The sequence below is a fragment of the Pleurodeles waltl genome, chromosome 4_1, assembly GCF_031143425.1.
Source record: "Pleurodeles waltl isolate 20211129_DDA chromosome 4_1, aPleWal1.hap1.20221129, whole genome shotgun sequence".
NCBI classification, from domain to species: domain Eukaryota; kingdom Metazoa; phylum Chordata; class Amphibia; order Caudata; family Salamandridae; genus Pleurodeles; species Pleurodeles waltl.
In genome coordinates this window covers 780,840,189-780,854,046 of record NC_090442.1, presented here as the reverse complement: position 1 = coordinate 780,854,046, position 13,858 = coordinate 780,840,189, and the positions used below count along the sequence as shown (strand labels likewise).

General features: G+C 47.7%; 1 protein-coding gene across 1 annotated transcript in view; it reads right to left on the bottom strand.

The window, feature by feature from the left end:
- SHANK3 (SH3 and multiple ankyrin repeat domains 3) overlaps positions 1-13,022 on the bottom strand; it is a 1,519,554-nt gene extending 1,506,532 nt beyond the window's left edge. The window contains exon 1 of the mRNA XM_069229472.1: positions 12,961-13,022. The gene's annotated coding sequence lies outside the window, so the exon portion shown is untranslated. The remainder of the gene's footprint in view (positions 1-12,960) is intronic.
- Positions 13,023-13,858: the final 836 nt, after the last annotated feature.

Here is a 13,858-nt window from a genome sequence, read left to right as displayed (position 1 = left end):
TTTTCCCGGGTCCGTTGCATTATCGCGCCCTTCAACGATTAAAGATCCGTCATCTTCACAAGGGTCTGGCCTATGCAGATCCGTTGGTTCTGGACTCCGAGTCCAAAGAACAGCTTCTCTGGTGGTTGACTCACCTAGATGCCTGGAACGGAAGAACCATTTTCTCTGCCGCCCCAGATCTTGTATTAGAGTCCGATGCAAGTCAGACAGGTTGGGGCGCAAGATGTGGTCAGTTCTCGACAGTTCCTTTGCCATCCGCTCATTTACAAAAGACAAGGTAAGCTGCACTATTCTTCTCAGAATGGACAACCTAACAGCCGTCAGATATATCAACCATCTAGGGGGCACCAGGTCCAAGATACTCTCTACCCTGGCAAAGCATTTTTGAGAATACTGTCTCTCTCGACAAATCTCAGTCAGAGCAATCTACCTACTGGGCGCTCTGAATACAGTTGCAGATTGGTATTCCAGACATCTTCACGATTCCAGCGACTGGCGCTTGCACCCTTCCATATTCAATCAGCTTACTTCCCTCTTTGGCATAATGTCCATAGACCTTTTTGCCTCTCGCCTCAATTCTCACCTTCCTTCCTTTTTCAGTTAGAGACCGGATCCCCAGGCTCTCGCCACAGACGCTTTCCTTCAGATCTGGCCATCATCCCTTCTTTACGCTTTCCCTCTCTTCCTTCTCATTCCTCGGGTCCTGGCTCATGTACGCAGACAACCATCCATACTGGTCTTAATAACCCCATTTTGGCAGGCTCAACCTTGGTACCCAACTCTATTGGAATTAACAACCGACCATCCTGTATGGCTTCCTCACTTTCCCGATCTCCTCTTAGATCCCCAAGGCCGACAACATCATCTAGTTCTCAACAACTCTTTGTTTCTCATTGCTTGGAAGATTTCGGGTCGTCCTGGAGAACCCCAGGAATTTCGGAGGATGCTCTCAGACTCATCCAACAGTCCAGAGCCCCTGGTACCTCAAAGGCTTACAAATCCGCATGGGCCATTTGGTCCAGCTGGTGTTTGGACAGGAATTCAGATCCCTTTTCAGCTGATGTAGTGTTGGTTGTGAATTTCCTGGTTTCATTAGCCTCCCAGGGTAAGGCTTATCGTACTATCAATACTTACAGATCTGCCATTTCCGCTGAACATAATAGAGTTAACGGCAGACCGATTGGTGAACATCCTCTCATCTGTCAACTTTTAAAGGGAGTAAGATGTGTTTTTCCTCCAGCTCCTAAATATAACGTTATGTGGGATGTTAATCTAGTGTTGAAATTTATTACAGCTTGGCCAGATAATGAATTTCTTTCCCTCAAGCAACTGTCTGCTAAATTGACTATGCTTTTGTGTCTAATCTTACTTAAACGTGTTTCGGATGTTAAAGCCCTGGAGGTTACCTCCTTTTTCTTCTCCCCTCTTGGTGTTTCTTTTCAAGTCAGAAGACGTACTAAGACTAATTTGACATCAGTTAACTACCCATTTTTTCCCTCTCAACCCAAGTTGTGTGTTGGCAATTGTCTTAAAACGTATGTGACCCGTACTGCAGAATTGAGGTCATCCTCTTCCTCTCAGACGCTTATTTCCTTCCAGAAACCCCATAAACCTGTCTCTGCTCCTACCCTAGCTCGTTGGGTTAAATGGATCATGTCTCTAGCTGGGATTGATATAAACTCTTTTGGAGCCCATTCTGCCAGAGGCGCTATGGCTTCTCAGGCATTTTGGGCGGGATCCTCTTTACAGGATATCCTCAAATCTGCAGACTGGTCGAATGAAAGTACCTTTAGAACCTTTTACTGTAAACCAATTTCGCATGTTACAGATTCTGTTATTGCTATGCTTTAAACATGCATAATATGAGCCTCTGGTCTTGTAATAAAATTTAGATTTTCCTAGCCTTGGTGTCTGAAAGGCTAGATTTTATTAAAGACACGGAGGCGAGTATTATCCCACCACTGGTTAAACCCTCCCTGTTCCTTTATTTCAGTGCCAACTCCTGCTCCCAACGTTGGCTCTTCATGATTTGAATAACGAGCTTCGTCCAACTCTGGACTCCGTCATCTGCGGACATCCTTCCCGGATTCCTCTCTACACTCGCCATCTTCAAGATTGCCTTATAGACTTTGTGACTTTGGTTTCTGTTCGTTATGTTATTTTGTTGGTTACTACTCCTTTTTAGTGGTTCGCATCAAGAAAAGAGGACTTGTTGTTCGCAGTCAGGATACTAATAGTGCACTACGACATCCTATTGGATGGTTCCCTTATGATGTCACTTTGTAGTTTTTTTGTTGGGAAAAGTAGTTTTTCTTCTTGGCTGCTGTTAAAATTAAAGCAAGAAAAGACTGCATAATACTCGCCTCCGTGTCTTTAATAAAATCTAGCCTTTCAGACACCAAGGCTAGGAAAATCTCAATTTTAAGTCACAATTCAGAAAATGGCACTTTTAAAATGTTTGTTGCAACCATTTGGTGCCTGCAGCCTGTATCAAGAGTCACATGGCTAGGTGGAGCTGGCAGTTGGGCTTTGTGTATTGCTCCCAGATAGTGAGGGCAAAGAAGCATAGGTGCTGGCAGGATGGGCCATCTCTGACTTGATGAGGTGGAGAGGCTGTCACCTACCACACTTGCACATCACAAAGGCTCTGCCTGAGCTCACCAGTCTATTGTGACCCCAGACAAGCTGGGACCAGTGAAGGGAGGCAGGAAATTCCAAACAACTCTGAGGGTGGAAACCTCCAGAATCTTCTCCTACTTCAAAGGGGGCACAGGATATAAATATCAGACCTCCAGACCTAACACTTCAGTATACCTCTGGACCTGTGGAAGGCTCAGAAGAACTGCTATGGTCCTTTGCAAGAAGAACTGCTAATCTGCAGACCTGCTGCTTGAGTGAAATGACTCAACCTGCAACTTGAACCTAGGATCACTAGAGTGTCTCCAAGGAGCTATTTGGCTGGCTTCCTAATCTGAGCCTCAGGGACAGGAATGGCTTCAAACACTTTGATCCCCCCACCTTGATGTTTTCTACTATGAGTGGAGAAGTGTAGCACAATGGTTAGAGCGTCAGACCCTGATGCTGAGATCTGGCCCAGGACCAGAGTTCAATTCCCACCTTGGTGGGTCTTGGGCTCAATTCCCTTGGACCAGATAATTCTCGCCTCAGTGCCTAATCCAATTAATGGGTCTCACTCTGTAACTCTGGGCAATAGCTTGCTTAATCTCCACAACAGCCCTCTCAGCGCTTGGATGCCTGGCTTCACCCTGGGGCTGTCCAGGAGTGGGCGCCTCACAGGGAAAAGCCAGGAGGGGGTTCCACAGCGGTATGCGTACAGCGCCTTGAGACCCTAACAGGTGATTAGTGTGCTATACAAGTGCGAAGTTTACAGTTTTTTATGAGCCCTAGTCCTCAAGTGGTGCCATCCCAGGCATGGACCCTTGGAAGAGGACATGATGGTGCCCTTTGCAGTCCCCTCAGAACCACAGCTGAGTGATGCATCTTCCACACAGGCCTTCACATCTTAAGCCCCACATCAACAGCCTCATCGACACAGGATTTCACATCTGAGCCCCACAGCTTCTTCAGAATCATAAGTGTGCAACGCAACTTTGACACAGGACTTCACATCACAAGTGCTACATCAACTGCATCCTTGATGAAGACGCATGACTTTCCATCACACCCTCACAGCTCCTCAGAGTTGCCACTGACCGATTCATCCTCGATACGGGATTTCACAACGCTCCGCAACCAGGATTTGAGTGACTCTTGTCCAGAGGGCCTAGATTGGTCCCTGTATCCGGGCCGCACTACTTCGAATTCGGCCTGAACTTGTGACTTTGTCCCAGTCTGGCACAACTGCAAGTTGGCCCTAAGTGTGATCAGACACTTGGTGTCCCAATACAAGTAGCCCAGAGCTGCGGGAAACTGCTCTGGGTAACTACATCTTTCTTGGTATGTCTGCACCCAGAATCAGTGGGTTTGCAAAATTCGGAAATGATAATTCCAGGCCCAGATACATCTGGACTGAACATCCCTATGGGGCAGCTACTGTGCCGCGACCCCACCTGCATCCTTCAGCTGGGGGAGTAAAAGAAGCGTCCCCCCAGCGGAAGCATAAAAAATCCCTGCCCTCTTGCGACACCCCACCCCTTTATAGTTTCCCAAGGGCAACAGGAAAAGGCCCTGCAGCATTTACCATGTCTTTCAAGCAAGTGATAAATGTTTGCAGGTTCGGGCATGTTTATTTCTCCAGAAAGTGGGAAAAACATGCAGAACTGGACCCAGTGTTCCAGCTCCACCATTTTATTTCCCATTCCATGCGAAATAACTTATAACCTCCATTTTCTCACGCGGGATATTGCCCGGTGTTGTTCATTCTAGCCCCGCTGTTTCCCAACAGGGATAACATCAGCTTGTGATAGGACTCCACGAGGGTACTCAAGTGAAGGACCAGGGCAGAAGGAATGAAGATGTGATGACGTTTAATCATAGACTGAAGCCCGCGGGGGTGGCAACCAGGCCAGTCAGCTTTCAACTGAAGCATCCAGTACCTTCAAAACAGATGGGGACCGGCACGGGAGTTGTCCCAGCGGTTCAGGCACCGTCCCGCTGCTCCTTGCAGATGTAACAGGCACCCGAGAGCTTTTTGAAGCGAGAAATATTGTGAGAATGCTGCATGGCTGAGAAAAGCCTACAGGAGCTCCTGTAAGCGCGAGCATAGAGGAGCGAAACAAACGGTTCCTCGACTCACCAAATCAAACCCCAGGTGTGCCTTTAGACAAAGGTCAGATGAACCGGTCAGGCAGAAGTGAAAGGTGTGCTTTCCTTTCACATGCAGCTCTTGAGTCATAAAATAAGTAATGTATTGGTTTATATATATACACACACACATTTTACAGGACAGATCAGATATAAAAGTGAGACTGAGAGCTTTAGTCCTACTTTTATGTCTGACCTGTCCCGATTTTTTTCTTTTCAACATCTGGCCACCCTACTGCAGGGGCCTCTTTCAAGTTTCAGCAGCTAGACTGTTGTGAGTTATCACCTCTGTACATTCCCTTGCGGAGTAGACGTTGCCATGGAGTAAGAAATTGCTCAGGTGACAGTTACATTTTTGCCAAACGAGTTTATAAACGGTAAGAGTTAACGTTCCTAGCGCGTTCCCCGCTCTGCCGGGATCTTGTCGAATTTGCCCAATTAGCTTCTACAAATATGCTTTCAATTCAGTGTCAGCACATTCGGTGCCTTGTTAGTGCTTCTGTGCAAATGTTGGATCAGTTAAGCATTTCTCTAAGAATGAAGGTAGGGAGCACCGAGATGGTTCTTGCAAAGCAGTAAATGGCTTAGAGGGTTTATGCAAATACTGCAGAGATCTGTGAAGTGGCACTTGTAGAGCAGTACATGGGGGGAGATGTAGTCTAACTGCCTGAGCAGCTGACTTTGGGACTTGGGAAGAGAAAAAGGAGGCACAGTGAAATAAGTAAGAAGGTGCGAAATTTCTGTAATTACGCAAAACTACGCGAAATGCAAATCTGTTATTTTGTGCTATATTTTGGCGCAAAATGCATTCTTGAATCAATTTGTGGCACGAGGGACAGGTTTGCGCTAAAAAAGTGCAAAAAATTAAAGCAGCGTGGCAACAGCTGTTTGCAATCTGTTGTTCTCGGGATTTTAGGGAGTAGTTTTATTGTGAATGGCATGTGCAACATAAATTCTTACAGCAAGTGGCTCATAATTATGCAAAGTGGTGTAATGGTGTAATTTAGGGAATTTTGTTTAACAAACATATAGTAAAAATCCCCCAATTACGTGAGTTACACCAGCATAATTTAAATTTTGCCCAGGACTAAAGATAAAGTAATTGCTCAGGATTACACAACTTGGTCAAGTGGCGAACCGAGATTGATCTCAAGCTTCCTGGTTTCATATTGGGTAACTCAGTGATTAAATGGGTATCCCTTTAGCTCTTGCATGTGATCAATTATTTGAGGAGCTAAACAAGTGCATTGTGTTAACTGTATTCATGGTGTTACCGAAAGAAAAGTCTAAAGGAGACCAGGGTGGTCAGCTGCAGACACTGTGTCCACAGTGCACAAGCTTTTTACATTTTTAATTAACCGCGATTGGGCAAGGACTGCAGGTCCAGTGCGTTGATCATCAAGACTATATGGAATGGCGTGAAAGTGCTTGGAAAGGACCATAATGCTAAGAATTTGTCCAGTTGTACAGTTCCACAATGGACTGAAAAAGCACCAGTATAGCTCCCCTCACTCAGCACTCTGCCGGGTTTTCACTGCCAGCCCATCCGCAGGGATGAGGCGGGCGCGAGACCGAGTTAAGAGCATTGACAGAAGAAGTCATAAAAAGGATTGGTTCATTTTTCGCTTGACAGTCCGACCGTGAGCAGGCCCAGGCTGCCTTTTTTTTACTGGGCAATACCTCCTCGTCAGTCTTCCTCACCACAATAGGAACAATGTGTGCTTTGGCTCTCCCACAGAACCTCTCAAGCAAAATCAGCATTCTAGTCTTCCCCATCGCTCCCTAATATGGCTGACCTCCTTCACCTAAATATAAAAGAAGGCTCAATCCCCCCCATCTTCCTCTTTTTTATGTTCTCCCCTGCAGACTCATCAGCAAGCTTTTCAGGTAAGTTGGCTTGAGGTCTTGCCTTAGCAGGCCCATTTGCTCTGTTTCTTGAGGTCCTGCTGAGTGGACTCACTTGCCCCGTTTGGGGACGTTTTGTGTCAGACTGCAGATAGGTGCAGATAGGAGAGCCTGTGTCTGCCTCAGCCTTCAGCATCTGAGGCACTGCTCTGTGTTGAGCCATCCAGGTCATTTCTAGACTGGAATGGGGATATTGCCGATGCAGCAGTTACTGTGCGCGCATTTGTTTTTAGCTTGCTAGGCAGCGAAGACAACATGGGTTCGGCAACCTCATGGCTTGGTGATTATTTAAACCACTTTGCCGGGTGCATTGGCCAGTGTGTTTTCTGTGGTACGATGGAGGTTATTGGCGGTAGGCAGGAGCAGGCAGGCCCTAGTCAATCACAGGCTGCTACTCTGTCTTTACAAGAAATACAGCTTTTGATTCAGTCTGCTGTGGCTGCTGCCTTTAGGGAGAGGGGTCAGCAGGCAGCCGCAATGAGTCTTCCGACCACCAAGAGACAGCACATTGACTCTCCTTCTGGTGTGGTGAGGGTGAGGGTGAGGGGGGAGGATGATTTCAGAGGCAGATATGTGCAGGGGCAAGAACTGAAGGAAGTTCTGCAGCATATCAAAGATAACTTGGCATTGGCCTTGACTCAAATGGCAGAAGAGTCAGGGGATTTTTTTCTAAAACATCAACGTAGGGAGCCAGATTCCCGCTCTCTGTATGCTTCCATTAAGAAGTTGTTGGACAACAAATGGCAGGACCTTGACAAAAATACTTTTCCCCGTAATATCCCCAAAAGGTATGAGATCTATGACATTGTTAAGGATTTTTCACTGGCAGTGAACGTGGATTCCGTGATGGCAGGGCTGTCATCTCAAGGCACTATTATCTCAGAGGAAGGATCACACCCTGAACCAGTTTACAAGCGGGTTGACTCAGCAGTGAAGAGGTCCTATGCCACTGGACATTTTTCCATTACAGCATCTGCTTATCTCTCTTACACTGTCCAGTCTCTGATGAAGAATTTTCAGAGCTCATGGACTGGGGGCAGATATCATGTCTACCCCGAGTCTAATGGAATAACAGACCCGGATGTTGTCGGACATTTTATTTGATACTTTGGGGCGGCAGCAGCTTCAGCAGGTGCTGCCATCCAGGCTAGAAGACAGATCTGTCTGAGGGAATGGATGGGGGAGGTTGCTCAGAAGGCTCAGCTGATGAAGATTCCTTTGACGGGGACAAAGTTGTTCAGCACCCCATTGGAAGAGATGGTAAAGAAATGGGTGGAGGACCGTAAACTTTTGGGCCCCACGAGATCAGCTAGGGGTTGTTTCTTTACTGGGAAAAGAGCCTTTGGTCAGTAAACGTCATCCAGGGGCTATCATCCCTTTTGAGGGAGGGGACACAGCTGGGTTGTCTCTTCCTATGATAAGTCCTGGTCTCAGCTCCTTGAGGATGGAGCCTGTCATCAATCTAAGTCGTGACTATCACCGCAGCCCTGCCAACTCCATTCCAGTGAGTGGAAGGTTGTCTCGGTTTCTGAAGGTCTGGCAGCAGTCAGTCACAGATTTTTGGGTCTTGCAGATCACAGAAGAAGGCTACTCTGTGGTTTTCGATACTCTACCCGCACATTTTTTGTTCATACCCCCTTCCATTCAACCCCTTGAAGAAGGAGGCCCTCCTGTCTGGGATGCAAGAGTTGCTTTTAAAAGGTGCTTTAAGTACCTCCTCCTCAGCAGATGGGTCATGGAGTCTATTCAATTCTGTTCATGTTAAGGAACGTTTCAGGAGGCTTCCGACATCTGTTAGATCTAAAAAGGGGTAATTCTTGTACTCCAAATGTTAAATTCAAGATGTTGTCTTTGCAGGAGACCCTTCTCTTTCTGAACAAGGGGGAGGTGGTAGCATCCCTGGACCTTTCAATATGTATCTCCATATCCCGGTGCATCCCTCATCCCAGAGATTTATGTGGCTCTGCATAGGCCCAGACTATTACCAATTTCAGGCACTCCCTTTTGGGTTATCCTCATCTCCCAGGGTGTTCCCTAAGGTTTTGTCGTCTTTGGTCAGGGTATTCATGTGGATGGGATTCAGGCTTTTCTGTATCTTGATGACAGGCTGATTTCTGCCTCTTCTTTTATTAAGGTGGCCAGTCATTTCCAAGAAGTGCGTAGGATTCTGGAGGTCCATGGGTTTCTGATCAACTTCAAAAAGTCCTGTCTAGTCCCCACGCAGGATCTTTTGTTTATTGGGGGTGCCTGGATACGGTTGCAGGACTTGTCTTTCTTCCACAAGTGAGGAGGGAGACTCTAATGTCAGAGGTGGAGGGCCTGCTCCATTGGGTGTCAGTCCCAGTGTCCATGTGGCAGAGATTACAGGGCTTGATAGCGGCGACCATCAATGTCCTTCCCTGGGCACGTTTACATCTGCATCCTCTCGTCAACCACCTGCTGGCACATTGGTCCTCTTGCTCCAACCGGTTCGATCTGCAAGTGCTGGGCTCTCCAATCAGACTGGTCTTGGCATGGTGGTTGAACTGCAACAATTTGACTGTGTGACTTGCTTTCATTGTCACTCCATTCAGGGTTGTCACCATGGATGCCAGCAAACTGGGCTAGGGAGCCACCTTGGGTTCTTGGTCAGTACAGGGGAAGTGGGACCCACTTTAGGCTGGTTGTTCCTCGAACTACAGTGAACTGAAAGTTGTAAAGCTGCCCTGTTTGGAACTTGCGTCTCACCTCAGGGACCACCATGTGCAGGGTCAAACCGAAAATCAGGTGGTCATGGGATACTTGAAGCACCAATGGGATTTCAGGATGCAGTCCCTGTTGCTCCTGACTCAGGAAATCATGCCGTAGGCGGAGAAGACTGTGTAGTCCCTGAGGGCTTTTTATCTGCCGGGGAAGGAGAATAGGGAGGCAGACTCCTTGAGCAGGGTATTTCCTTTGTTGAGTGCGATTTCTCTGACCTGGGGTGTGTTCCAGCGGTTGTGGAAGAGGTTTGGTTACCCAAAGGTGGAATTGTTTGCAGACCAAGATGAAGCTCTTCTACCATGTTTGAGCATAATTACTCCCTGTGCTGAGACATGGAAGATGGATGCGATGTCCTTCCTGTGGCCCAGGGCACTGATGTACACTTTTACCCTGATTCCAATGATTGGCAGGGTCTTGACCAAGATCCAGCAGGAGAAGTCCGATGTGATAGTGGTAGTGCTAGAGTGGGTCCGGCACCCTTGGTACCTTCTGTTGAAGGTTTTGCCGTTGGGGGACCATTGGCTGATTCCAGATCACCCTTATTCATTGAGGGGGCCTCCTCTTCCAGCTGATGTGTTGCAGAAGTTGTTTAGGTTTGGAGGTTGAGAGGTTGAGTTTTATGGCCTGGGTTGTTCCGCTGAGGTGGTGTCCTTGATTCAAAATTCCAGTCGCCCAGTCACTTTGCGGTCCTACTCTCGACATTGAGGTTCTTTTTCCAGATAATGTCTTGACAAAGGTATGAGTCAGTTGAGCCTTTGAAAGTTTTGGATTTCCTGTTGGATGGTTTTTCTCTGAGGCTGGCTCCATCCACACTGCGGGAACAGTGGGTGGCTTTGAAAGCCCTTCGGAGTCTACATTTGGATCTTTTGGTTCTGTTGGTGTCTAGACTCTCCTGTAGGTTTTTTCTCCAGCGTCCTACATTGGTGTGTCCCGCTCCAGCTTGGGATCTGCCCTTAGTGTTGATGGCCCTTCAGGCACCTCCAGTCAAACGTTTGCAGGAGGTAGACATCAAGTTCTTAATTCTGAAGGTGTTTTTTCTGGTGAAAAGTGTGTCAGCTAGAAGGATTGAGGATCTGGGCTCCTTTCTTCTATCTTCACCTTTTCTGAGCATTTTCGCACTGATCACAAGTTTCTGCTGTAGGTTCCTTCCTTGGTGAATCGATCCTGTCAGATGGTTCATCTGGCTTTCTGTTCTGAACCCCAGCTGGAAGGGGAGGAACTCTTGCATCAGCTGGATGTGAAGCATGAGGTCTTAGTGTATCCACAGAGAACAGCAAGATTCCAGAAATCAGAGAGTTTGCTTTTTATCTTTGGTCCAGTACAGAATGGCCTTAAGCCTTCTAACTCTACTTTAAGCAGATGCATTAAACAGGCTATCCTACTCACTTATGAGGCTCAGGATTCTGAAGCGGGTCCCATATCTAAGGCCAGTCTGCTCAGAATTTGTCTGTTTCCTGGGCGTCCTTTAAGGCGGTGTACATTGAGGACATCTGCAATGCTGCTACTTGGGCTTCTCCTCACATGTTTACGTCCCACTATAGGCTGGTGTTGGGGGCCCCGGATGGTATGAATTTTGCCTCAGCTGTGTTGGACGCAGGCACAAGCTGTCGATTATTTGTATCCTTTAATTTGTTTTATATGGTTTGCACTTCTTGGACTTTGTGTTTTTTTCAGAAATAAATATGCTTGCTTGCACATGTTTTTTAGTTCTGGTGCCTTCTTGGTACCTATGAAGCCGAGTATGGCTTGGGTATCAGCTCACTTTGTTCCTATTTTGGAGAGGAAGACTGACGAGGAGGTAATGCCACCGTAATCTTCATTACTGCGGGTCACATCTTCCTCGCCACAGGTGGTCTCTCAACCCTCCCTTCCCTTGTTCTTTTTTTTTGGCTTCATGTGCTGTGGGGCTTGGGGAAGAACAGGAAATGAGGACTGTGGGGGTGGGTGGGTCAAGCGTCCTTTTATAGTCAGGTAAAGGAGGTCGGCCATATTAGGGAGTGATGGAGAGGACTAGAAAGATGATTTTGCTTAGGGGTTTCTATGGAAGAGCTAAAGCTCACTCTATTCCTATTTTGGCAAGGACGACGTGACTTGGAGTAATGAAGATTACCAGTAAGTAACCAGTGCATTTCCACAGAACCTTTGGGGGCTGTTTTTTTTTTTTGTTTGTCTTTTAGGACTGGTTCTTCTGTCACTTTCTACAGCTTCCCCAGATAATTACTATAGCAGCCCTGCCATGTTTTCAAGGTCCATGCGGGATGTAGTGCTCTAGTCCATGGTTTTTATTGGAATTCTGGGACTTGTAGTCTTGTTTATCCCACTATAAAACATGACTTCAAGTCCCAGAATTCAAAGGAAAAACCCTGGCCTGGTGCAGCACATCACGCATAGTCCTGGGAAACTTGACAGCTATGCTGTAGCATAGGGTAGGGCTCCAGGGGAGAGAGAGAAAAGAGACAAGAGAGGGCGTAGGAAGCAAGCCGGCCTGGTTTAAACATTTTTGCCAGGGCTGGTTGTGGTTCCCAGTTTGGCACTGATCTCGAGCTGAGCCAGGGGCTAACATGTTACGAGTCACCCACCTTTAGATAGTCATGTGCACTCTTATCCTCATATAGGAAAAAGGCAACACTAATCCAAGCTGTGTGAATCCAGCCTCACATTATCTTTCAAGTCCAGGGCTTTTCCTTTTCAAATACTTGCTATGAGGTGTGTCAGCCCTATTGTTTTAATGAACGCAGTTCTTGACTACAATTCCCAGGATACACTTTGTTGTCAAATAAAAGCCCAGGACTCAACGCATAGTGTACTAATAAATAAAAGACATGGCATCCCTAATGTTACATGAAAGCCACTAGCCCATCCCTGCAGTTCCATGTGACTTTTCTTCCTTCTGAGGTTGATAAGAAGTTCAAAGTCGATTATGCTTCAAAGTTGATAACGCGCAAGCAAAATTCATAAAGCATCTTGTTTTTGTGTGGAAGTCGTGCTTCTTGCAAGAAGGGTCGAGTTTGAACGGAGACCATTGTTTCTTGCCCTGGTTGGCCCCAACCCCTCAAAAGGGCCGAGAGGGGCGTAGCTTTTCTGAGAGTTCCTTCGCTATTCATGCAGATCCAGAGCTTTCTCGTTGGTCGGGAATATCGAGCCAGCTGAGTCCATATGGGTAAACAAAGGAGTTTACGCCACCTGATAACCATTGAAGTATCTGATAACTGGTGTCCGGTGTTCAGCCCTCCCCCACTGGGTACATGGCCTGTGCCCAGCGCATGCGCATTATCATAGAAAGAATGGTTCAAACTGCGGTACAATACTTTCAATATAACACACTGCACGGACATCATGCACTTTGCACTTGCACGAGATCTCGAACAAAAAAAAACTAAATAGAACGAATACAACCATAGCTTATTGCGTGATTTGGGGTTTCTTGGCCAATTCTCAGCGCCTCTCAAGTGTAAACAATGCGCCTTCCCTGCTCCGTTCCCACAAGGCAATTCAAATTAAGCTAATAACACGCGTGTCTTTGCGCTACCCAGAAGAAGCCATGGGTACCTGCCAAGCCCAGCGATAAGAAGATACAGCTGGAGGGGTCCTCGGGGCACAAGGGTGCGCCTCACTGGTCTAGGGCTCCCGCTCCCTCTGGGCGCGTGCTAATGGGCTGCACCAGGTATGGTCTGCAAGGGCTTCCTTCACCTGGGGAGTGAGGTCTGCCCGCGCCTCCTCCTGTCATGGGAGTGGATGTGTGCTCCAAGGACACAGGGCAGGGAAAACACCACTGCGTGTGCTGTCACGTGACGTAACCCAGCAGAAAAGCGCCGGAACTGATTGATAACCACGCTGCCTAACAAAGTGCAGGTACTGAGTGACATCCACTCAGCCGAGCAGGGAAGTGCAGGTACTAACTGAAAGCCACGCAGCAGAGAAGTGCAGGTACTGACTGACAGCCACACAGCCCAACAGAGAAGTGCAGGTACTGACTGACAGCCACGTGACGTAACCCAGCAGAAAAGCGCAGGAACTGATTGATATCCACGCTCCCGAACAGAGTGCAGGTACTGAGTGACAGCCACTCAGCCGAGCAGAGAAGTGCAGGTACTGACTGACTGACAGCCACGCAGCAGAGCAGAGAAGTGCAGGTACTAACTGAAAGCCAAGCAGCCGAGCAGAGAAGTGCAGGTACTGACTGAAAGCCAAGCAGCGGAGCAGAGAAGTGCAGGTACTGACTGACAGCCACACAGCCCAACAGAGAAGTGCAGGTACTGACTGACAGCCACGCAGCCGAACAGAGAAGTGCAGATACTGACTGACAGCCACGCATCTGAGCAGAGAAGTGCAGGTACTAACTGACAGCCAGGCAGCCCAACAGAGAAGCGCAGGTACTGACTGCCGGCCACGCAGCCCAACAGAGAAGCGCAGGTACTGACTGCCGGCCACGCAGCCCAACAGAGAA